This window comes from Megascapheus bottae, chromosome 14 (genome assembly GCF_031878675.1).
Source record: "Megascapheus bottae isolate mThoBot1 chromosome 14, mThoBot2.hap1, whole genome shotgun sequence".
NCBI classification, from domain to species: Eukaryota; Metazoa; Chordata; class Mammalia; order Rodentia; family Geomyidae; genus Megascapheus; species Megascapheus bottae.
This window is the reverse complement of record NC_143522.1, coordinates 11,244,386-11,270,234: the sequence shown is the minus strand read 5'-3', so window position 1 is coordinate 11,270,234 and position 25,849 is coordinate 11,244,386. Positions and strand designations below refer to the sequence as shown.

The 25,849-nt window shown below is 38.9% G+C and overlaps 1 protein-coding gene across 7 annotated transcripts in view; it reads left to right on the top strand.

The window, feature by feature from the left end:
- Numb (NUMB endocytic adaptor protein) overlaps positions 1-25,849 on the top strand; it is a 97,059-nt gene that overhangs the window by 7,054 nt on the left and 64,156 nt on the right. For 6 of the 7 annotated variants that reach the window (XM_090344428.1, XM_090344430.1, XM_090344427.1 and 3 more), the window contains exon 2: positions 15,733-15,865. The exons of the other annotated variant lie outside the window; for it this stretch is intronic. The gene's annotated coding sequence lies outside the window, so the exon portion shown is untranslated. The remainder of the gene's footprint in view (positions 1-15,732; positions 15,866-25,849) is intronic. 7 annotated transcript variants of the gene reach the window in all.

The following is a 25,849-nucleotide window of genomic DNA, read 5'->3' as shown; positions in this document are numbered from 1 at the left end:
CAAGGGGCTGGGAATATGGCTTAGTGGTAGATTGCTTGCCTAACATGCATGAAGCCCTGGGTTCATGCATAGTAGGCTGAAGTCTGAGGATCGCAATTCAAAGCCAGCCTAGGTAAGAAAAGTCTCTGAGACTCTTTATCCTTGATCACTTTGACACTCTTGATCAGTGTCATCTTTCCATTGTTCTTTTCATCTTTCCCAATCCCACCAAGACATGTATATTCAGATCTTTGTCAATGAACAAAATTGAGTTGTCCTTATTGTATATGTTGAGTTCCTTACCTGACATTATAGTTTGTAAATATTTTCTCCCATATAAGGGATGTCTTCTCAGTCTTCAGCTAAGGCTTAAATGTGCATGCTAGCGAACTGCTTTAACACTGAGCTACTTCCCCAGACCAAAAGACTTTTTTGTGTGTATCAGCTCTTGTTATGGGGGTAATATCTAAGATGTTATTGCCTAATCCAGGTTCATTAATACTTATACCTATATTCTCTTCTAAGAGTTTTAAAGTTTTGGGCCGGGAGTTTGGCCTAGTGGTAGAGTGCTTGCCTAGCATGCACGAAGACCCGGGTTCGATTCCTCGGTACCACATATATAGAAAAAAGCTGGAAATGGTGCTGAGACTCAAGTGGTAGAGCTCTACCCTTGAGAAAGTCCAAGGACAGTGCTCAGGACCTGAGCTCAAGCCCAGGACTGGCCAAAAAAAAAAGAGTTTTATAGTTTTAGCTCTTACATTCAGGTCTATGACCTATTTTAAGAAAAATTTGTGTATGATAGTAGAAGCCATCTTCTCCGCTTATTTTTTGGCATATGGATATCTGATAGTTATAGCACAATAGTCTGTTAAAAACATTTTTTTGTTGTTGTTTCTTGGCATGCTACAAAAGTTTAATAAAATTTTGTTTTATTACTAATTTTTTCAAGTAGCAATTTGTGGGCTCTTTGGTTTAGTGTAGCAATTAGAGTTACAGTGCTGAGGGAAGCAATTTCATGTTACAAGAATACATTATAAATGAATCCAGTAATTTAAATATGAAGGTAGTAGTATAATTCATCTGTTTTGTTTTGTTTTGTTTTGTTTTTTGTCAGTTGTGGGACTTCAACTCTGGACCTGGGTACTGTCCTTGAGCTCTTTACCTCAAGGCTAGCACTGTTTTGAGTCCAGTTTCAGTTTTCTGTTGGTTAATTGGAGTTTGTACTGGGGCTGGCTTTGAACGATGATCTTCAGATCTCAGTCTTCTGAGTAGCTAGGATTACAGGCGTGAGCCATTCATTGGTGACTGGCTCCTCTTGTTTAAACTTCCCAATTGAGGGGCCTGGTTGCTGCCCTTGAGCTTTTGCACTCAAGGCTAGCAGTTTACCACTTCCTGTTTTCTGGTGGTTAATTAGAAGTCAGTGTCTCATTGAGTTTCTTGCCTGGGCCCGGCTTTGAAATATAATGCTCAGATCTCTGCTTTTTGAGTAGCTAGGATTGCAGCACCACTGGTGCCCGGCCTTTATTTAATTCTAAATTTTTTTTTTTTTGTAATGTACAGAGGGGTTACAGTTACATTGGCCAGATAGTAGGTTATTTACTTCTCACACATCGATACCCCTTCTCATGTTTTTGTCCCCATTTCCCTCCCTGCCTTTATTTAATTCTTATATTGCCTTATCCTTGAGAATAAATGATCTCAGGTGCCATTTCTCTGCCCTTTTGGCAACCTTATGTCAGTAGTTTTATTGAAGCTTCAATGCCATTTAATAGAAATCACACTCAGATTTTTAAACAAGTAACATATGGGCTGGGAATGTAGTTTAGTGGTAGAGTGCTGCCTAGCATGCAGAAAGCACTGGATTCAATTCCTCAGTACCACATAAAAAGAAAATGCCAGAAGTGGTGCTGTGACTCATGTGGTAGAGTGCTACTCTCGAGCAAAAGAAGCTCAGAGACAGTGCTTAGGCCCTGAGTTCAAGCTCCAGGACCGGCAAATAAATGAATGAATGAATGACAAAATGCTATTATCCTGCCTCTTTCCTCTTTTTCTCTTTATTAATCATTCCTTTTGGGGGTGGTGTTGAGACAAAGTCTTGTATGTGGCTCAGCCTTTGCACTCAGTATGAAGTCTACTTTTTCTGCCTTGGCCTCCCAAGTATGGGGATTACAGTGGTTTGTCACTATACCTAGTTGTTGTTGCTGCTGCTGCTCCTCCTGCCCCTCCTCCTCCTCTTCCTCTTCCTTCCATCCATTCTTTTCCCTGCTTCTTTTCTGGTTCCCTCTCTCTCCCTTCCCTCCTCTCCCTTTTCTTCTTCTTTTTCTTCCTCCCTCCTCATGCTTTCTGTCTCTGTCTCTCCATCTCTCTCTTGTCCATCTCAGGGCTTGAACCCAGGGCCTAGTCGCTGTCCCTGAAAATTTCTTTCTCTCTCTTTTTTTTTTTTTTTTGTGGGCCATAGTGCTTGATCTCAGCCTGGGTGCTGGCCCTGAGCTCTTCAGCTCAAGGCTACTATTGCCCTATGCCTGAGCCAAGCCCCAATTCCTGTTTTCTAGGGGTTAATTGGAGATAAAAGAGTCCCAAGTTCTTTTGTGCTCTGGCTGGCTTTGAACCTTGATCCTCAGATCCCAGCCTTCTGAGTAGCTTGGATTATAGGCATGAGCCACTGTGCCTGGCTTGTCCCTGACAATTTCTGAGAGGAAAAAAAAAGTGACTTCCTGAGACATAGCCCAGGTTGCTATTCAACTACAGTTTCTTCTGCTTCAGCCTTTCAAGTACATGTGTACCACCATAGCCAGTATAGTCTATTTTATTACTTACTCATTTGAGTTGCAAGATCAGAGTTCTAGTTAAAAAAAATTAAAAGCACTTATTCCTAGTGTAAGAGTTTTCAAGAGTTTATTTAAAATATCACATTGATAGTTGAAACCGCTTGCCACTGATAACATTAGTGGGACCTTTGATAAGTTAAATGACAAAGATTTCAGGCTGTTTTAAAGAGCTACTTTCTGAATTTTGTATTGTGATTCATTTTTTTTCAGGAACTTTAGATTTTCACATCCTGACTCAAAAACTTATTTTGTATTTGAACCACATGTGAGAACTGATAGTCCAGCAAAGCATGAGGTGATTATAATAATGGTAGTACTAGCAGCAGTGAATGGGGCATTCTAGGACTTGTTCTCACTTTTTATATCCACTGCCTTCATTTAATACTCACACTAACTCCTGTGAGATACTATTTGTTATCCTAATCTTTTAGTTCAGAAACTCAAGAAATGAAGGACAGTTTCCCCAAATCATAGAGCAAATGGTGGAAGCAGGAATTCAAATAGTGGTAATCTGGCCACAAATCACACACTTTTAACTTGCAGTGTTTGATGTGATTAGAATTAGTGCAGTTTATTTTGCCTTCTTTTTAGAGAATATCATTGTGTGGTAGCCATGGCTCATGTTTAAGTTAATTCTGCGTTTGCAAATCGTCTGTGTACCAGTCTCTTTCCTTCCACTACTTAATACTCTGGTCATACATTGTAAGGGTGAATGAAAGTTTTATGTGAAACTAACAGCTAGTGGGCTGTCCAGTGAGTTGATATTGAGTGTTTTTCTAGAAAAGATATCATATCAATTGAGGCTAGAGCACTTATTTTCCTTCATATATTCTTTAGTATTTCTCTAAATGTGTTTAAAATTAACATCCTCTAGAAACTGAGATATAAAGTTGATAAAAAGTGTTTGACCTAATAATTGATTTAATTGATTATAATGCAGTGCTAATTACTTGATATTCATAGATATTTATAAATACTTATGATACAAAGTGGTGGTTATTAATTTTTTTTTTTCAATCCTGGGGCTTGAACTGAGGGCCTGAGCACTGTCCTTGGGCTTTCTCAAGGCTAGCGCTCTGTGATACAGTGCCACTTTTGGCTTTTTCTATGTATGTGGTACCGAGGAATTGAATACAGGTCTTCATGTATGCTAGGCAAGCACTTTACCAGTAGGCCACAGTCCTAGCCCTGATATCCCCCCCCCAATTTGCATATTGAAATGATGGCAATAGTCATTGTCATTAGTTTGGATTTAGAGATTAATTTTCCAGGGTCATACTAGCGTTTTTTGGCCAGTTTCCTTGAAAGAGGATATAAGGAGGGCTGGGAGCCTGACCTAGTGGTAGAGTGGTTGCCTAGCATGCACAAGGACCCAGGTTCGATTCCTCAGTACCACATACATAAAAAAGCCGGAAGTGGTGCTGCGGCTCAAGTGGTAGAGTGCTAGTCTTGAGAAAGCCCAAGGACAGTGCTCAGGCTCTGAGTTCAAGCCCCAGGACTGGCAAAAAAAAAAAAAAAAGATATGAGGAAATAAAGAAATAAAGGTATATATGTTGGCTATTTCCTTCACCACACTTTTTGTGATGTGTCAATTTCCTCTCCCTGACATCTCTTTTGTTATTATTATTGCTGTCTTGGGTAATATAAAGAACTTGTGGTGATGGGAATGTTTGCTTATGTATTGAAAGTATGGAGGTAAATTCATGAATAAATCTTTTTTTTTTTTTTGCCAATCCTGGGACTTGAACTCAGGGCCTGAGCTTTGTCATTAGGCTTTCTCAAGGCTAGAACTCTACCACTTGAGCCACAGCACCATTTCTGGCTTTTTCTGTGTATGTGATACTGAGGAATTGAGCCCAGATCTTCATGCATGCTAGGCAAGCACTCTACTACTAGGCCAAACTCCTGGCCCAAAAGTAAATCTTAATAGTTGAGTTCCTAGCTGGGCACAGTGGCTCACACTTGTAATCCTACTGATTCAGGAGGCTGAGATCCGGTTCAAAGTCAGCCCAGGCCCTCAAGTCCATGAAACTCTTATTTCCAATTAACCACCAGAAAACCAGGAGAGGCGCTGTGTCTCAAGACATAGGGCGGTATCTCAAGACATAGGGTGGTAGCCCTGAGCTGAAGAGCTCAGGGACAATGCCCAGGCCCAGAGTTCAAGTCTCACAACTGACCAGAAAAAAAAAGAATTGAATTCCTATACTTCCAAACTGTGTATGCATACTTTGAGTAAATGTCTTTTCTGCCTCTTGTTTCCATTATAAAATGATGATGTTGAAATGAATCTTTCACAATTTTTAAACATTGAAATATTTTAATTGTTCTAAAAGTTACAGTGACAAATGTAATAAACAGTTTTTTTCTTTCTCTGGTATTGGGTATAGAGCTCATGACTTCAAAGTCATGATAAATCCACATGAAATCAATGAAATGTGGTTCCAAGCCAGTTTCAACGTGCTATACTCCTGCCTTAGCCACTGAAGTGCCCAGATTGTAGAACTGCACAACCATACCAGTCTGAAACATTCTTTTAAATTAACATAATTTATTTAAAAACTATTCGTTTGAGAGCCATAATTTGTAATTTAGGCTTCAAAAGGACATGAGCTACAATGTACTTCAATAGTTTTAATTTTCTAATGGGCATAGTTGAGTTCTATATGGTTCTTGAATGCTTTCTTTTCTGTTTTCTAACCTCCCCAAACTGTAGTGGTGACCTCTGTACTCCACCTGCATTAATCTTCTTAATCTCCTCTCTTTATTACTTTTCCTGTTCCTTTTCTCCTGTTTAATCTTTATGTTCATGAAGTTTATAATGTACTAGGCGGAGATATAGAATAAGAAGGTGACAAATAAGTATGTAGGAAAATTGCCAGTTAAGAATAAGCCACAAGAGTGATGCATAATCCTGTTTTGTATGTGTGTGTGTATGTGTGTGTGTGTTTTAAAGAGACATCTCACTTAATATTTATTGTAATTAAACCCCACATCACTATAACTTACAAAACTTATTGAATACATTTATTTTCTCCATAGTCTCATGGAGACATAAGAACCTTTACATGCTTAGGAATATTAAGCCCAACACAGGCACTGTATGGGAGCTATTTAAGATGGTGAAACCACCAATGGAAGGTTAAAAAATACAGAACCTGGGGCTAGCAGTTTTGCCTAATGGTAGAGTGCTTTCCTAGCATGCATGAAGACCCAGGTTCGATTCCTCGGTACCCCACATACATAGCAAAAAGCCGGAAGTGGTGCTGAGGCTCAAGTGGTAGAGCTCTAGCCTTGAGAAAGTTCAAGGACAGTGCTCAAGCCCAGAGCTCAAACCCAGGACTGGCAAAAAAAAAAAAAAAAAATACAGAACCTGTACTTAGACCATGAAGACAGTACTTGTTTATAGCAGAATAGCTGGATCTCAGAGTATTCCTCAACTGATCGTGTATACTTGAGACAACACACACTTTATCCACAAATAACCCATGTGACTACAAATGCTCCAGTGTCAGGAATATTAATTGTCAAATTACAAATAAATTCATTGCAGTACTAATTCACAGTTACTAAAACTGTGAATCAAGAGGATTAAAAAATAAAGAATAAGCCACAAAAATAATGAATTATATGTCATGATATATATGCCAGGAAAATCAGTTGTGATCATGATAAAGTCCACACCTAGGGTTGACATTTTCTTTTTTTTTTTTTTATTTCCTCCTCCCCCCCCCCCTTTTTTTTTTTTGCCAGTCCTGGGGCTTTTTCTATGTATGTGGTGCCAAGGAATCGAACAGGATCTTCGTGAATGCTAGGCAAGCACTCTTACCACTAGGCCAAACTCCTGCCTCCCTTTTCTTTTCTTTCTTTTTTTGGTCTGTCATGGGGCTTGAACTCTGGGTCTGGGCGCTGTCCCTGAGCCTTCAGCTCAAGGCTACTGCACTACCCCTTGAACCACAATGCCACTTCCAGTTTTCTGGTGGTTAATTGGAGATAGTCTCACAGATTTTAGTGCCAGTCTTGGAGCTTTCTCAAGACTAGTGTTCTACCATTTGAGCCACAGCACCACTTCTGGCTTTTTTTTTTTTTCTTTTTTTCCCCCCCCAGAGCTGAGGACCAAACTCAGGGCCTAGCAAGTGCTCTCCCACTGAGCTAAATCTCTAACCCTATTTCCAGCCTTTTCTATATATGTGATACCCAGGGCTTTGTGCATGCTAGGCAAGCACTCTACCACAAGGCTACACTCCCAAGCAAGGGCTGACATTTAAATTGACACAAAGATTAGAATGAGCAACCATAGTTTAGTATATTTTCTACCTGTGGGAAAACTACAATGGGAAAAAAAAATTAGAATTTTGGGAGCTGGGGTAGGGGAGGGGATGGGTACTGGGGCTTGAACTCAGGGCTGTAAGCTCTCATTAGCTTTTTTTTTTTTTCCCCACAGACTGCCCTCCACTGCTTCATTCATGCTTTTAGCTGGCCTTTTGCTGGTTAATTAGAGATAAGACTCAGATTTTTCTGGCTTTGGACCTTGATCCCCCAGATTTCTACTTCATTAGTAGATAGGATTACAGGTGTGAGCTATTTGTGCCTGGTAAGAATCTGAATTTTTAAAAAAACTGAAGTGAGGCTGGAGATTAGCATGTGTTGTGAAGAAAAGTAATAGTTATATAGTGTGTATGTGTGTGGGGAGGGGAGGCATCCTAGGGATCAAATGCAGGGGCAAGCCCTTTCTACCACTGCTACATCCCCATTTTCTTAGTGAAAATGTCTTAAGTTAAAAGGGTGTTAGATGATTAAGAAGAAAAATGATCACGGCAGGGAGCTTATAGAACACTATTACTGTGACTGAAGTTGTCGATTGTGAATTTATGACAATACCCGGTGTGTCTGAATATGTGTTTTACTCCAGATCTTCGTTGCAGGCAATGGGAAGGTTAGCTTCTGTTTTGCTAGGAAGAATGAAGGAGCAATACATACATGGGAAAAATTGAGTGAGAAGAGTGATATCTAAGTTAGATAAAGATAAGGAGGACCCAGTTGAACAAGTAAGTTGGAAGGGCCTGTTTTTAATGTAAATATATGTATATATGATCTATCTTTTCTCTGTTTCTTACTGCTTCCTTCTTTCTCATGTGTATCGTCTTTGAATAGAATATCTAATTTGTATATTCTTAAAACACTTGGAAGCTGACATCCTAAATAGACACTTTAAAACTACATCTGTTCATACTCCCTACACAGTGACCCTTCAGAGCTTTGCATGTTATTTCAAATGTGATATATTCTAAAGTCTGTTAAAAAATCTTATCATTGTAGGCCTGAGGATATAGTTCAAGTGATAGAGCACTCCAGCTACAAGCTAAATACAATCCCTGGCACCAGAATAAATATTCTTTGTCTATGTGATAAATACAAGTATTTATCAATCAGCTTCCTATCTTGGTTTCTACTTTCTTTAAATAGGACCCAAGAAAATAATTTCCTGTGATGATCTTTCTGGGAAATTTGTGAATATGGTCCAAGCTCTTGTTTTTTCCTTGAAACTACTTTAAAATGTATTTTTTTGGGGGGGGGAAGCAGTCCTAGGGCTTGAACTTAGGGCCTGGGCATTGTCTTTGGACACATTTTGCTCAAGGCTAGTGCTCTTGCCACTTGAGCCACAGTGCCACTATTGGCTTTTTCTGTGTATATGGTATCAAGGAAATCAAACCAAGGGCTTCATGCATGTGAGGGGAGGACTCTACCACTAGACTATGCTCCAACACTAAAACATATTCGTTGTTAGTATGCCCTCTTTGGAAAAATTTGACATGTTCTTTTGGTTTTTTTTTGATCAAGGGACTTGAACTCTGGGCTTGCTCTTTAGCTCTTGAGCCACAGAGCTACTTCTGGTTTTCTGGTGGCTAATTGGAGTCTCACGGACTTTGGTGTCTGGGCTCATTTTGAACCTCTACCCTCAGATCTCAGCCTCCTGAGATTACAGGCATGAGCCACCGCACTGGACTTGGCCTGTTCTTTTTTAAAATTATATTTTTTAGTACCTTTAAGTAGTTGTACAAAGGGGTTACCATTCAACATGTCAGTTTATGAGTGTAACTTGACTGACAGATTCTTTTATGCAATTAAATACACATTTGCCATAATATTCCAACTAATAGTTCAACTTCTAGGTATTTGCTCTAGTAAAATGAAAACTTCTAATCACACCAATCTTACATATTTAGTGTGATAACTGCTAAAGTTAATCAAATGCATTTCAACTGATAAATTGTGAAACTTTGGTGTATTTATATAATGGAAAACTATTTGGTACTGTGTGCCACAACCTGGATGAATATTAAGTGAGTTATGCTAAATGAAAAAAATCCAAACTGAAAAGGCCACATGATTATGTTTTTGATGTTATCAAAACTATAGGGACAGAAAACTAGTGGCTTTCAGGAATTAGGGGAGCATTTGACCACAAAGAGCATAATGGAATTTTATATCTTCTGTATTAATATTATATCTTGATTATTATGGTGGTTACATGACTATGTGTTTTTCAGACTCAGTAGTGGGAATTTTAATGTATGTATATGTTACATTTCAAATTATAAAATACTGGACAGTGTTTGGGGAGTTTCTAAGAAACACCAAAATATTTTTGTTTGATTTTAGGTTATGTGACTTAAACATAGGAGGAAGCCTATCTGCAGGCACTGCTGCTCATGCCTGTAATCCAGCTACTCAGAATGCTGAGATTTGAGGATCACAGCTCAAAGACAGCCGGGGCATGAAAGTCCCTGAGACTCTTAAGTTAACCACCAGAAAACTGGAAGAGGCTCTGTGGTCCAAGTGGTAGAGCACTAGCCTTGAGCTGAAGAGCTCAGGGACATTTCACAGGTCCTGAAAAGGAGAGGAGGAAATGTTGGATGGGCATCATTATTATTAATAAAATTCTTTGGAGTTTTTTTTGGTAAGTTGTGGCTTGAACTCTGGGTGTGAGAGTCATATTCCAGGCAGGAAAGTCTGGAAGAGATCCAATTAACCCTCAGAAAACCAAGTGAGGGTCCAGAGCCTGGCCTACAGAGTGCTTGCGTAGTATGCGCAAAGATGCAGGTTCTATTCCTTGGTACCACATACATAGAAAAAGTGGTGCTGTGGCTCAAGTGGTAGAGCTCTAACCTTGAGAAAGCACAAGGACAGTGTTCAGGCTCTGAGTTCAAGCCCCAGGACTGGCAAAAAAAAAAAAATCGAGATTATTATTTTTTTTTTTTTATTTTTTTGCCAGTCTTGGGCTTGAGCTCAGGGCCTGAGGACTGTCCTTGAATTTTTCTCAAGGCTAGAACTCTACCACTTGAGCCTCAGCACCACTTCTGGCTTTTTCTAAGTATGTGGTACGAAGGAATCGAACCTGGATCTTCGTGCATGCTAGGCAAGCACTCTACCACTAGGCCAAACTCCCGGCCCTTGAGATTATTTTTAATTCCTCTTCAGGATCTTTCAATTGTTTATTCTAAAACTGGAAACCACTCCTTTCTTAGTGGTAGGAAAGTCCTGTGTCTAGTTGATAATAGAGGGCTAAAATTGAAAATCCCATATTGCTTATGTCTTTGAATAGGCATAGTCAGCAAATTTATTTGTGAAGATATTATTGCTTAATTATGTGAAATTTAGGTGCTTATTTTTGTAGCTGGTTGTTGTAATTTGATTGCTTTTTCTAGGTAAGATAGAGGACATGGTTAGGTTCTTGTTACCTTAAGTGATAAGGGCTTGTCTAGTAAATGCTGAGTTGTGATGGAGTACTAGGATCTATGTATATACCTTCAGGAAATGGAGAGTTGAATGTCTTTAGGTTATAACAATAGCTATAGTTGTATTCTCTCTGTGTGTGTGTGTGTGTGTGTGTGTGTGTGTGTATGTGTGAATGTGTGTGTTGTGAGCTGGTCCTAAGACTTCACTTTGACCTGGACTTTGGCCCTGAAGCTTTTTTTTTTGCTCAAGGGTAGTGCTGTAATACTTGAGTCACATCCTCACTTCTGGCTTCTTTTGTGATAAATTAGAAATAAGAGTTTCACTGACTTTTCTGCCCAAGGCTGGCTTTGAACTACAATCTTCAGATCTCAGCTTTCTGAGTAGCTAGGATTATAGGCATGAACCACTGGTACCCTCTAGTTGTTTTGTGTTCTTGAGACTCAGCTAATTTTCACTGTCTTCTTGGTCCATTCTGTGTATCACAATTTTTCATTTACCTCTGGACCCTAGTTTTACAACTAACTTCTTAAAAATAAGAGGATGAGGATAAAGAAGAGGAAGAGGAAGAGGATGAAGAAGTGAGGATGCTTAAAAAAAAAAAAAAAGGAAAGGATGCTATGGCTTGGTTTTCTTTCTTGGTTTGAAAGTTGTACCTGTGTTCTGGAGCATACCTCAGAGTTGTTTCTTAAAGGTCATAACCCCAGATAGGGTTGTTTTGTTTTTTTGGTATGTGTATATGTGTGCAAAATCTGTGCACAAACTGATCCTGGGGCTTGAACTTAGGACCCAGGAGTGATCCCTAAGCTTTTTTACTAAAGGCTAGCTTTCTCTTTCCCTTCCCCCCCTCCCCTTTCCCCTCTTCTTCCCCCTCCCTCTTCTCCCCCTCTTCTTCCCCTTCCTTCCCCTCCTTTCCCTCCTCCTCTTCTGTGCCTTCTTCTTGTGCCTTCTGCTCCCTCTTCTGCACCACCTTCTTCTTCTTTCTTCTTCCTTTCTTCTTTCTTTTTTCTTCTGTGCTGCCTCTGAGCTCTTCAGCTTAAGGCTATCATTCTACCACTTGGGCCATAGTGCCACTTCCTCAAAGCTAGCTTTCTACCACACTTGAGCTGTAGCTCCATTTCTGGTTCTTTGGTAGTTAATTGGAGATAAGAATCCCATAGAGCCAGTAGCATAGATTAATGGCAGAATGCTAGCAAGCAGGCAGGAAGCCCTGGGTTCAGTTCCTTGGTACTACATACACAGAAAAAGCTGAAGTGGTGCTGTGCCTCAAGAGTAGAGTGCTAGCCTTGAGAAAGCTCAAAGACAGTGCCCAGGCCCTGAATTCAAGCTCCAGTTATGGCAAAAAAAAAAAAAAAATCCCATAGAGCCTCTTGCTCAGATTGACTTTGAACCATGATCCTCACATCTCAACCTCCAAAGTAGGTAGGATTATAGGCATAAGCAACCAGTGCCCAGCCCCGTTTTGATTTTTTGATACAAGATCCTGCTATGTATTGGGTGAATGACCTCTAATTTGATGTCCTCCTGTCTGACTCTGGAATGCTAAAATTGTTATAGGCGTGAGCTACTGGCACCCAGCCAGTGTTCACTTTTAAAAGATTTTCCTTTTGAAAAATAATTGATATATGTAGTACAATATGTCAAGGTGATCAAAATCTCATTATAATGGTGCACCCTGTAATTCGAGCACTCAAGAGGAGATTGTGATTAAGGTCAGTCTGGCTTGCCTGGTGAGACTATCTCAAAAAACAAACAGCAGCAGAGAGCTAGTGGCTCATTCCTGTAATCCTAGCTACTCAGCAGGTTGAGATCTAAGGATTGTAGTTCAAAGCCAGCCCGGGCACAAAAGTCTGTGAGACTCTTACCTCCAGTTGGCCACCAAAAAACTGGAAATGGTGCTATGGCTCAAGTGGTAGAGCTCTAACCTTGAGCTGAAGAGCTCAGGGACAAACGCCCAGGCCCACAGTTTAAGCCCCACAACCAAGCAAAAAACAAAACAAAACTAAACAAAAACAGTTTTAGGCCTCAAATCCTAGCTAATAATGGTTCAAGGCCAGTCTATGCAAAATAATTCTTCAGGACTCCTATCTCAACCAAGGACTGGGCATATGACATGAGCCTATCTCTCATCCCAGAGACAGGCAGAAGCAGAAATGGGGTTGCAGACTAGGAATAAATTTAGCAAGACTCTATTTTGAAAATAACCAATTTGAAAAAGCTACCAGAATGGAACACATGGTAGAGCAGGCTTGAAGCCTGAGTTCAAACCCTAGTACTGCCAAAAACAAACAAACAAACAACAACAACAAAAAAACCCAACTGGGCGTTAGTGGCTTATACCTGTAATTCTAGTTACTCAGGAAGATGAGATCTGAGGATCATGGTTTTGCCCAGGCAAAAAAGTCCCTGAGACTCTTTATCTCTAGTAAACTACTCCGGAACAGCTGGAAGTGGTACTGTGTCTCAAGTGGTAGAGCACTAGTTGTGCACAAAGAAGCTAGGGATAGTGCCTACACCGAGTTCAAGCCCCAGAGCCAGCAAAACAAACAAGCAAACAAAAAAATAGATCAGGATGCTTTATATTGATCTTTTGCCAGTAATGCTTTCATTGTAAAGATTCTAAAGTTTTAAAAATTGTGAACTTTTTAAAAATAATTTTTCTCTTTTAATTTTATTTATTTATTGTTTATGTGGTAATGAAGAATTGAATCCAGGGCCTCATGCATGCCACTAAGCCATACTCCCAGCCTGTACACTTTACTTTTATCTGTATTGCCATGCTGTGCTTTTGTGAACCAGCCTAGTGAACAACATAATGGAAACAACACTGGATTTGAAATGAGAAGGCTTGAAGCACTTTGTCTGTCTGTCCCTAGTACTCAGTTAATATATTAGGCCAGTTTGGCTTTGGTCTTTCTTATTCAACTATCCAAGTACTAAAACTGGGTATGCACCTCTATGCTTGGCATTCACTAATTATTGATGTGTTGACTAGTGTAATTTGAATATTGATTTCTTTAAAAATAGTTATATGACAGTAAGGAGGCTTCATTTATTGTATTGTTGTAGAGACAAAGATTTTTGAAATATAGTCCTGGACAAATGTTAAATATAATCTTAGAACTCAACATTACTTTATATTTTCTGATTCAGTATTTATTTGGTAAGTGTTTCACTAGTGTTTTTACTAGTTATGTGGTTTTTTTTTTTTTTCTTATCTGAAAAGCTTTTGTTATACCTGTTTTATTTCTCCATGTTTTATTGGTATTTACTTAGAAAAACACCGTGTTAGAATTGAAAGTAAAATATCAAAAATAATACAGTCTGTTTAAGAATCAGGGAAATGAAGAAATGAACTGAAACATGCTAGCTAAAAATATATTTTGTAAATTACATCTAAAATTGTTTTGTTAGAACATCTATTGGAAATGAAATCCAGCTGTTATTCTGCTCTTAAAAATAATCATTTTCTGAAAGTAGATAGCTATGAAAAGCAAGTTTAATGCCTCTCAGGTTTTTTTTTTTAACTGTTTTTTCCTTTTAAGACCATATGTGGTTTGTGCATCTTAGGCCCTTAACCACTGTCATATATAGTCTGAAAACCAAGGTAGTAGAGGCCGGGAGTATGGCCTAGTGGTAGAGTGCTTGCCTAGCATGCACGAATCCCTGAGTTTGATTCCTCCGTACTGCATAAACAAAAAAAGGCCAGCAGTGGTGCTTTGGCTTAGGTGGTAGAGCACTAGCCTTAGAAAGCCTAAGAACAGTGCCCAGGCCCTGAGTTCAAGTCCAGAACTAGCAAAAAAAATCAAGGTAGTAATATGTAGAATTAAAAGTAAATAGGGCTGGGAGTTTGGCCTAGTGATTGCCTAGCATGCACGAAGATCTGGGTTCGATTCCTTAGTATCAAATACATAGAAAATGCTGGAAGTGGCATTGTGGCTCAAATGGTAGAGCTCTAGCCTTGAGAAAAATCCAAGGACTGTGCTCAGACCTTGAGCTCAAGCCCACGACTAGCAAAAAAGAAAAAAGAAGGCTGGGGTGTGGCTCAAGCTGTAGATTGCCTGCCTAATACATGCAAAGTCTAGTGCTGCATAAAAATTAAAATTAAAGATAAGAGCAAGAAGCTGGGTGCCTGTTGCTTATGCCTATAATTCTAGGTACTCAGGAGGCTAAGATTTCAGAATTATAGTTCAAAGCCAACCTGGAAAGTAACTTTACATGCATCATTTTGTCATGTCTGGTATCACTTCAGGGATTGGATTTCAAGGACCATTATAACTTTTCTTTCTAGAGATGATGAAACTGAGCCTAGGGGTGTATGAAAGGCTCTTATGGAAGAATGATAACAAAGTCTGGAGCCAAACTCTCACCTCAAAAGTTTGATACTACCCTGTCAAATTTTCATCATATAAGAATTTGTGACACAGAGAGTTAGACACAAAATTTGTGACTTAACAAAGATTCTGTAGTTCTTGAAAAACAAAGCTGGGCACTTGTGGTTCATGCCTGCAATAATAGCTACTTGGGAGCTGAGATCTAAGGTTCATGGTTTGAGGCCAGCATAGGTAAAATAGTTCACTTTATCTCTATAACCAACGAAAACCATGGCTAGAGATTTGGCTGAAGTGGAAGAGTACCAGCCAAGCAAGCAGATTGAGTCAGTGTAAGGCACTGAGTTCAAATTTTAGTGGTGCCAAAAAAGAAAGTAGAGTTGTGATGGGTATGGTGGTATGTGTCTGTAAGCCCAACACTTGGAAAACTGAGGCAAGAGACTCGAAAGTTCAAGGCTAGCCTATCTACATAGCATGATCCTGTCTCAAAAAAAAGTAGGTCGGGGAGTTTGGTGTAGTGGTAGAGTGCTTGCCTTCCATACACAAAGACCTGAGTTCAATGTCACATATACAGAAAAAGCTGGAAGTGACGCTGTGGCTCAAGTGTTAGAGCACTAGCCTTGAGATTGCTCAAGGACAGTGCCTAGGTCTTGAGTTCAAGCCCCAGGACTGACAATAAATAATTAAAAAGTAGAGCTGGAACTTGAATTTATATCACTGCCTTTTTAGTGAAACCTGTGTACTTACTTCTGAGTACCTTGGAAGACCCTTTCAGTCTCCATCTAGAGGCAGAGCCATAAATGACTGAAATTGAAAAAAAGGTATCTGTATTTAGGACTTCCTTTCCTTAAAAATTTCAGATTTGAGGCTGCAACAATAACTTCCAGGGAAGATTGCCAGTACAACTGCTGTTGTAACCCCAAGACCTTGATACACATCGATAGATTGGAATATTGGTGGGGCAGCAATCCTCAGACACCTCACTTAGGACAGGTAAGTGAAAGAGATAGTAGAAAATGAGAAAAGTAGATTCTGAACTAATAAAGTTCTTCTTTCTTGGTTAGATGAAAAATAGTTCACTGCCTTTAAAAATTGAACTTTTTAACTGTCAGAATGTTAACAATGGTTGGGATGCTTGTCTCTGTTAACATGTGGCATGAGGTAGGATAGCTGGAATGGTGGGAGTGACTCAGAGGCTCAAAATGGAATCATTTGAAGGCTTGCTCACTCCTGTGTCTGTGGCTAATGCTGGTTGTTGGCTGAGACATCAGCTTGGGCTGTTGGCCAGAATACATACACTATATCTCTTTTGGTGGTTGCTTGCTTTTCTCACAGTATAGTGGCTGGATTTCAAGAGAGAACATCCAAGGAGAAGGAGGCAAAAGTGCACAACATATTTGCCTTAGTTTTAGAAGTCACAGAGTGTTACTTTATTCTGTTGATTGAAGTTATTATAAAGGTCCATCCAATGCAGGGGAAATGGGAAAGCTGGAGGTCCTGAGTTTAGCCTCATTTGAAGGAAAAATTATCAATATCATATTGTAAGATGAGCACGGAGTTGGAATCTACTGTTATAGTCATGTTTGGAAAGTATAATTTGGCATGGTTTGTATTACCTTTTCTTTTTGGTGCTAGCCAAAAAGGAGGAAGCTAGCCAGTAAGTGAGTGCACGTTCCATTTTTCCTGAGCAAAAGTGTTTATTGTTGTTGATATTTATTGATCAAGGACATTAGACTCTAGCTTCTTCAGCTTTCAGTTTGAATCCAGACCAATGATTCTCCAGAGAGTTTTGAGGTCTTCAGCCTTGGACTAGGAATACATCATTGATTGATCTCCTTTATTTAGAGGCTCCCAGATTCCTGGACTGATGTGCAGGTGGCTATTGCTGGATTATCCAGCTCTAACAGTATAAACCAATTTAATAGTCTAATAAATTCTTTTTAAAAAGTAACTATAGAGGGCCGGAATTTTGGCCTAGTGGTAGAGTGCTTACCTAGCATGCATGAAGGCCTAGGTTTGATTCCTTAGTTATCACATAGAAAAAAGCTGGAAGTGATGCTGTGGCTCAAGTGGTCGAGCACTAGCCTTGAGAAAAGTCCAAGGACAATACTCCGGCCCTGAGTTCAAGCCCCACAACTGGCAAAAAAATAAAAAAGATGACTTTGCTGTCATCTTCATATATAAAAAAAAACTACAGCTAAAACTAACTAAATACTTCTAATTGGTTTTGTTCCTCAAGAGAACCCTGACTAAAACTGGAATTTTATTTTCAAAATCATATTCTTATTGGATTCATGTCATAATTTTCTAAATTCTTCTTTCTCACATATTTACACATATCTCTAGTTAACGAACAAAAATCTGGAAGACCATCTCATTTCTAGCTATCCAGATGCTTTTCCATTACTAAGTGATTTCCATCAGTGTGTCTTAATTCAACTCACTTGACTCAGCACTATTTCTTTAGTACTCATGGAAAGTAACTGAACAAGTGATTGTGACAGTGGAAGTAATCTTAGAAGTGTGCCTACCCTACAAATGATTAGAACTGACTGATTTTTTGCTCAAAATATATAGAAACTGAGAAAGCTGGGATTTTGTTTTGCTTTTTATTGTGTTGTTGGGGTTTAAACTCTTTTTTTCTTGTACTTTACCATGAAGTTATACTCCTAACCCTAAGATATTGTTATTTTACTTTTTTTTTTGCATTTAAAAATAGGTGCAATGGAAGGAAATGTATTCATTTCCTGACACATGTATTTGCAATCCCTCGTACAACACCTTTAAAATAACAAAGTAAAAAAAAATAAATTAAAAACAACATGCCATGTTTTACTGTAGATCAAGATTGAGAATGACTGTATAAAATACTGTATCTTAAATAACAAATATATGCATATGAATGCAAATATATATATATATAAAACTTTAAACATTTAATGAGGCTTGCTTTTTTTTTTTTTTGGTCATGGGGCTTGAACTCTGGGCCTGGCGCTGTCCCTGAGCTCTTCAGTTCAAGGCTACCACCTTATCCCTTGAGCCACAGCATCACTTCCACTTTTCTAGTGCTTAATTGGAGATAAGAGTCTTTAATGTCTGGGCTGGCTTTGAACCTATCATAAGCCACTGCTCCCAGTGAGGCTTGCCTTTTGTTTTAAGCATTGGCAGGATAGGGAATGTTAATTGCTAGTAATAACGCCTTTCTAGATCTGTTGACTACTTTATCTTTGTGCTAAGAAGCTTGTGCCTGAAGAAATAATATGTCTTCTTTTTTTCTTTTTTTTTTTTTTTGCCTGGTTCTGAGGATTAAATTCAGGACCTGGGAATTGTCCCTGAGCCTCTTCATGCTCAACGCTAGTGTTATACCACTTGAGCTATAATGCCACTTCCAATTTTCTGGTGGTTAATTGGAGATGAGTCTCAAGGACTTTAGTGCCCAGGCTAGGCACCGCCTAGCTGACACACTCTCATAAATAGTGAATACTGTAGTAAATACTTAAACTGCTTTTGTTGAAAAGCACTGGCTTCTTACTTGGTCCTATGTATTAACTAAAAGCCAGAGAAAAGTTCAACATCTGTTTGAATGTTATATCTGTCTTTGTTCTAAGTCATTTCTCTGCAGGCACTTTACAATAACGTTGGAATCCAGAAAGGCTAGGATTTATTGATACTATCTTTATAAGTAGGAATAATGCAAACTGCCCCAAAGGAAAGGAACAGCAGAATTCCTTCTCTGGACTTGCCAGACAACACTAACTTGTTAATCCTGATTGAAATTGTTCACATAAAGTGATGGCAGTGATATTGAAGTCTCTAGAAAGCCTACATAATGATCAATCAGGCCATACTTCAACCAGGACTGTTTAATCATTATGTAAACCTTGCTTCCTCTATCTCTAGTTCTTTATCTATAAACCTAAAGTTCCTATGGTACTCCAAAGATAGCTAAAGATGGGCACCTCTTCCCAGGACCTCCTACCACATCTCCTTTTTCTGTCTCACCATTATCTATTTGACAGATAGGGCTAGAAGCTGGATCTGACTTCTAGAAGCCCTGGAATTTGGGTCTGGGGCCTAAAACTCTGATTCAGTACTGTTCTCAGAATTAAACTAGACAAAGTCCAAAAACAATAGTAATTGAAACATAGAGCTGAGGAGTGGCTTGGGTTCCAACTCCTGTATTGGGAGAGGGGGGAAGAAAAGGGGAGGAGGCCTAGGCCAGTGACTCATGCTTTCAATCCTAGCTACTCTGGAGGCTGAGATCTGAGAAAAAAAAGGTTCAAAGCCAGCCCCAAGAAGGAAGGTCCATTAGACTCTTATTTCCAGTTAACCTAAACACTGAAAGTGTAACTGTGGCTGAGTAGAGTAGAGTACTAGCCTTGAGCACTAAAGCTCAGGGACAGTGCTCAGGCCCTGATAGTTCAAGCCCCAGGACTGGTACTGAAAAGAAAAAGAATTGCAAATGTGGGGATACTGACTTTATCATTTCAGATAATAAATTTGGGTTTCTTTTATGTTTGGTTGGTTATGGCGCTTGAACTGTATGTAGGTGTGGGCACTGTTCCTGAGTTTTTCAGCTCAAGGCTAGTGCTCTGCCACTTGAGCCACAGAACCATTCCCAGTTTTCTGCTGGTTAATTGGAGACAAGAGTCTCAAGGACTTTAGTGCCCATGCTGGCTTTGAACTACAGTCCTTGGATCTCAGCCTCCTGAGTAGCTAAGATTGCAGGCATAAGCCACCAGTGTCTGGCAAAATTGTGATTTTTTAAAAAAAGTATTTTGTATGTGTTCTATTCAGTAGTCAGTTTGGAATGTGGGTGGAGATCTATTACCTTAGGTTTCAGTGTGCTAATTTGTACAAGTTGAGTCCAGTAGTTTCACAACAACTTTATGTAGTCAGTTTTCTATAGTAAGAGAAGAAAAAAACAAAACAATTGGATTTGGACTGCTTACTTTTGAAAGAGTAAATTAGTTAGCACCCAAGGACCCTGGACAGCTTCTTTACCTAGCAGAATGAGTCTTGATGCAAGAGAGACATTGTTTCAGAGTATGCCTCTCCCTACCCCCTCTAGTTCTAATAACCTTACTTAGCCCCTAGGGAGAAGATTTTCAGAAGGGATCCCATCAATAAAGAGTTATCCCCCCCCAAAAAAACCCCAACCTAATTAAAATAGCAGCAACCATTCAGAGCACAGCCCAGTGTATAAACCCCTAGACTCAAAGCCACCAGGACAGAGATGCACAGAGGCTGATAGCCATTTGAAGAGGAGGTTGGACAACTGACAACACACAATAGACTGACAGTAGCTGCTCAGCACTGGCCTTTGAACTAGACACTTCTCTTTTGAATAGAGTTCTTCATACTAGTTTGCAGACATCATCAAATTCCTGAGACAAGAACTCAAGGAGGCTCATCAGTGCAGGTTTAGCATTGCTGGCAGTGTAGCTACTGACAAGCATTGCCTAATTCTGAGCTACAGCACTAAGCAGGGGTGGCCTGCAGGGCTGCAAGCGGTGTCTCCTGGCTGCTGAGCCAGAAGGACTGTATGTTCTGCCTACTTCAGGCGGCAGCAGAAAATTCTGTCACCTTGGAGGCAGGAAGGATTTCATTCCTTAGAGAGGAAGGCTCTCCCTCAGAATTTTTGCTCCTGGAGGATATCTCCAAGCTCTTGTTGCTCCTGCTTTGTGGAATGGGTTGAGAGAATGTTAAGAGAAAGAAAAGTTAAAGAAAAAATTCCCCTCCCCTTGCAAAAAAAGTATCCAACTAATTTTTCTCTGAGCTTTTAGGAGTTCTATTTTTTGTCAACTGGAAGGTTTCTCCTGTTTTTTTTTCTGCCTGCACCATAGTATTCACTTATTGGTTTTGAAATGCATGTTCAGGCTGGAGGGTGTTACAGGGGAAAAATGGTAAGCTCACAGCTGATACCCTGATAACTGCAATTCTTCACTCCATCTGTGATGTTTGCTTTTCAGAGTCTTCAAATAGCTGTTCATGCATTCCGACCCAGATTTATAGTTTAGTTTCTATACTCGTTAAGTGGAAGATAAAGAGATTGTGCATTTACTCTAGCTTACTAAACTAAAATTCTTTTCAAAATTTTTGCTTTAACTTTTTATTTTGAAACGATTGTAGATATATAGGAAGTTGTAACAAGAGGACAAAGAAAGTCTTTTGTGCCCTTTACCTGGCTCTGCACAATGGTTGCATTTTATATAGCAAACCAGGAAATTAACACTATTTTTCGATATGAAATCCTTCAAATATATAGGAATACTTGATATAACTCTACATTGAACATCTGTATATTCCTCACTGATAATTTTTTATATATTACATATTTATAATTTTGATAATTTTTATATTTTCCCATATTGGTTATATATTCCAATATGAATGTGTACTCTTTTATATAGACTACTTAAAAATAATAAAGATATTCTAATTCACCCCTACATACTATAACATGCATCATCGAAGGAAAAAAAATCATACTTTAATAAAATTTATTTCGTAAGTGGTGCTGTGGCTCAAGGGATCGAGTGGTAGCCTTGAACGGAAGAACTCAGGGACAGTGCCCAGGCCCAGAGTTCTAGCTCCATGACTTAACAACAAAAAATAAAAATAAAAATAAAATTTAGGGGCTTGGAGTTTGGCCTAGTGATGAGTGCTTGCCTAGCTTGCATGAGGACCCAGGTTCCATTCCTCTGTACCATACACACAGAAAAAAAAAGCCGAAAGTCGTGTTGTGGCTCAAATGGGAGGGCTCCAGCCTTGAGAAAGCCTCAGGACAGTGCTCAGACTCTAAGCTAAAGCCCAGGACTGGCAAATAAGTAAATAAATAAATGAATAAAATTTATATCATAAACCCAAATTGGATTTCTATGTAACCAATATAGTATGATCATACCTAAGAAAATGAACAATGTGAAAAAATTGGGAAGACAGGAGTCTTAATGTTTCAGGGTATGTCTTTTGAAGTATGTTAATATTTGGGGGCTTAAGTTGTTGCTCAAGGAAGTCGTCCACTTGATAATTATTTTTAGACTCTAGACTCTTACCTCCTTTGCAGCTAAGGTACAACAAAAATGCCTTTGAATTCCACTTCCTTCTGAAACAAGCTAATTAAGAAGATTAAGGAGGATTTTAAAAGAATTTTAAGAATTAGAAGAAGGATGTATTCTGAGAGATAGGTAGGAGAATACTAGTATTAAAAGAAAAAGTGATAGAATAAGAATGGAGAGCTTGAAGAACAGTGAACAAGTAGAACTATTGGAGAATAGAGAATAGAAATTTTAATCTAGTAGATTGTTGTCTTTAAGAAAGCTTTTTTTTTTTTCTCACTTCTATGACAGAGGGCCCTTTTAAGTTGATTGTTGGTAGGAGGAATAGAGTTGATTTTGGAGCCTCCATCCTCCCTGTGTGTAAATTTAAACCTATTCTCCTAATGGGCTATTGTTAGTTCCAGAATGATCAAGACACAAAGGTGTCCCGATTAAAACTAAATTTTCAGATTAAAGCTAAATTCAGAGGAATAAATTAGGATTGAACTAATCATAGATAAAAGGCATGAGGCAAAATAGCTAGATTGTTATATTGTATTTAAAATGTAAATTGAAAAAACATATCTCTTGGTGGTTTTCTTCTTGAAAATTATCTCTTTCAATCTAAGTTTCTTACTATTTTCAGCTAACTCATTGACATTTTGTCAAAGAATAAGTCTACTCAAATTCAAAAACAATACAAAAGGAACTGGAACTTCGTAGTTGGTAAAGACAATGGCAACTTTTCCCTGTGCATAGTTATTCTGTGTTTTGGCATTCAGATGTAAGATATTTTTACTCTTTTCAGTTTTTTTTTTGTATGAGTTTTTTTTTCCTTACTTTTTGGTTCCAACAGTGGAGAACAGAGTCATTGCTTGGCTGGGAATAAACTATTTTAAGGAAATGAAAAATGTAGCAGTGCAATATTAGCTTCCTTATTCCTTCCCTCCCTTTTTCCTTTCTTCCTTTAAAGAAGGCAAGATCTCAGTATATAGCTCAGACTGGTCTTGAACTTATTATTCTTTTGCTTCAGCTTCCTAATGCTGTGGTTATAGGTGTGCCCTACCATGCCCTTATCTTTTTTTTTTTTTTTTGGTCGGTCGTGGGACTTGAGCTCTTCAGCTTAAGGCTATCACCCTACCCCTTGAGCCACAGCGCCACTTCAGTTATCTGGGGTTAAGTGGAGATAATAGTCTCAGGTACTTTGAACCTCCATCCCCAGATCTCAGCCTCCTGAGTAGCTAGGATGACAGGCATGGGTCACCACACTTGGCCCTATTTTCATTCGTGTGTTGGGGGGGTAATTTTTTTTTTTGCCAGTCCTGGGGCTCGAACTCAGGGCCTGATCACTGTCCTTGGACTTTCCTTAAGGCTAGAGCTCTACCACTTGAGCCTCAGCACCACTTCTGGCTTTTTTCTATGTATGTGGTACGGAGGAATTGAACCTGGGTCTTCATGCATGCTAGGCAAGCACTCTACTGCTAGGCCAAACTTTCGGCCCTTATTTTCATTCTTAAGTAAAGATAAATGTGAGGAAACTTCTAGCTTTTTCTGGAATTTGTAGTATATCTGAAAATTTATACAGATTTTCTTATAACAAAATAGTATGCAAAATAGTATAGTAGATGTCAATATGTTTTATAGTAATATGAGTACTGTCATTTTTTTTGGTGGGCTTGAACTTGGCCTGGGTGCTGTCCCTGGGCTCTGCAGCTCAAGGCTACCACCCTACCCCTGGTCCTGGGTACTGTCCCTGAGCTCTTCAGCTCAAGACTACCTCCCTACCCTTGAACCAAGCCCCACTTCCTATTTTCTAGAGGTTAACTGGGAATAAGAATCTCAGGTCCTTTTGTGCCTGGGCACAAAAGATCTCAGCCTCCTGAGTAGCTCATAAATTATTTTTTATGAACTACATATCAAGAGGCTAATATCTGAGAATAGTGGTGGTTCAAGATCCACCCAGGCAAGAAGTCTATGAGCCTCTTATCTCCAATTAACCAGCAAAAAGCCAGAAGTGGAGCTGTGACTCAAGTTGTATAGCACCAGCCTTGAATGAAAAAAGCTAAGGGAGAGAACAAGGGCCTGAACTAGAGCCCTACTACCATCACAATAAGTAAATATAAATAAAGTATTTTATCACAAGGAAGTTATGTTTTATAAGAGGTTTTCCTAAATTTTAGTTTTAGTGGTAAAATTTTGCCTATTAGGATCCTTAGCATAATACCATATGTAGATTATTTTATCTTTCCTTTAACTTCTTACAGTCTCACTGACTAGAATTAGACTGAGTACTTATACATTCTCAGCAAAATCTTTGTATTAGTTACTGAAGTCTTTAAATGTCTTTATACCTCACTACTCAGAGCAAAATTTGAATCAGAATCTTTTTTTCTATTGTGTTGTTTTTCTGCCAGAATTTGCTGGTAGTATTCAGTTAAGTCTGAAGGATTTTCTCTTGGAGATCAGGCAGCTTAAGAAAGTTATTCAAAATCTTTTTTCTTTGTGGTATGTGCTTACCAGGCAGTAGCCTGGTATATTCCAGTAAGAGAGTCTATTGCCAGAACACCCACTAGAGCAGAAAACTGACCTACTTAATGCTGATGAGTGAAAAAAAAAATCTGGAATTGTAGCAGCATTGGATCAACTTCTGGTGGTAAATGGGGTAGGAGTAGAAAAGAAGATGAGAATGGATACTGAACCACTGGCAAGGAATTAAGTAATACAACAAATGAATATTTATTACCTGCAATCCATTTGATGAAAAGTTGCAAGAGGAAACCTCTAAAGTACAGCCGTTCTTAAAGCATTATAAACTAAAGAAAAAATCCCCATAAATTCTAGGCCTTGCGTTATATTTCTAAATTAGAAAAGCCCACTAGTTAAGGTTGTCAGGCAGCATTTTACAAACACTTATTACAGGGTAGTTACTTAAAAAAAAACTTTTTATTTTACTATGTCATCAGTATATTGTACTTCAGAATTTATAGATAATTAAAACAAGAATGATTAAAATACTTTAGGCTTTAACTTTATCAGACTCACTGATAATTCACAATTTTCATTACTCTCAACATCACTAGCATCTAAGGTTTACAGCAGTTCCACTAGCAGTTCCATATAGCCACTAGCTATATGCTGGTTTACATTAATTAAAACTGCATAAAATTAAATGCTAATACCTCAGTCAAACCAGCCACATTTCAAGTATTCACTAGCTGATGGCTCTCATATTGAACAACACAAATTTACATGTTCATTGTTGCGGAAAGTTCTGTTGAATAGGATTGTTCTAAAGGCTACTTCATTCTGTTACACTTAAAATACAGTCCACGGTTATTTTCTGGACCTTATAGCTCTTCCATCCCAACTATTATTCCCCTTTTGTCTTCTTTGCTTTGTGTTTATTATTGTCAATTTTTAAAAAATCATGATTGTTAAATTTTACCCAGGTTATCTGGGCGCCATGGCTCATGCCTGTAATCCTAGCTACTCAGGAGGCTGAGATCTGAGGATCACAGTTCAAAGCCAGCCAGGGCACTGAAGTCTAAGAAACTCTTATCTCCAGTTAATCACTAGAAAAACAGAAAGTTCTGGGGCTTGAACTCAGGGCCTGGGCACTATCCTTGAACACTTTTTGCCCAAGGCTAGTATACTGCCACTTGAGCCACAGGGCCATTTCTGGCTTTTTCTGTATATATGGTTCCGGGGAATTGAACCCAGGGCTTAGTGCATGCTAGGCAAGCATGCTACCACTAGGCCATGCTCCTGGCCCCTTTTTATCTCTTTTGTTCCTCTGTTTTATCTGAATGTTTCCTACTGACCTATTTCCTAGTATTGTCCAATGTACTGTTAGAGACATCTGTTATATTGGTAATTATAGGATAGGTAATTTTTAGTTTTAGAATTCCAATGTAATTCTTTTTTTCTTTAGTTGTTA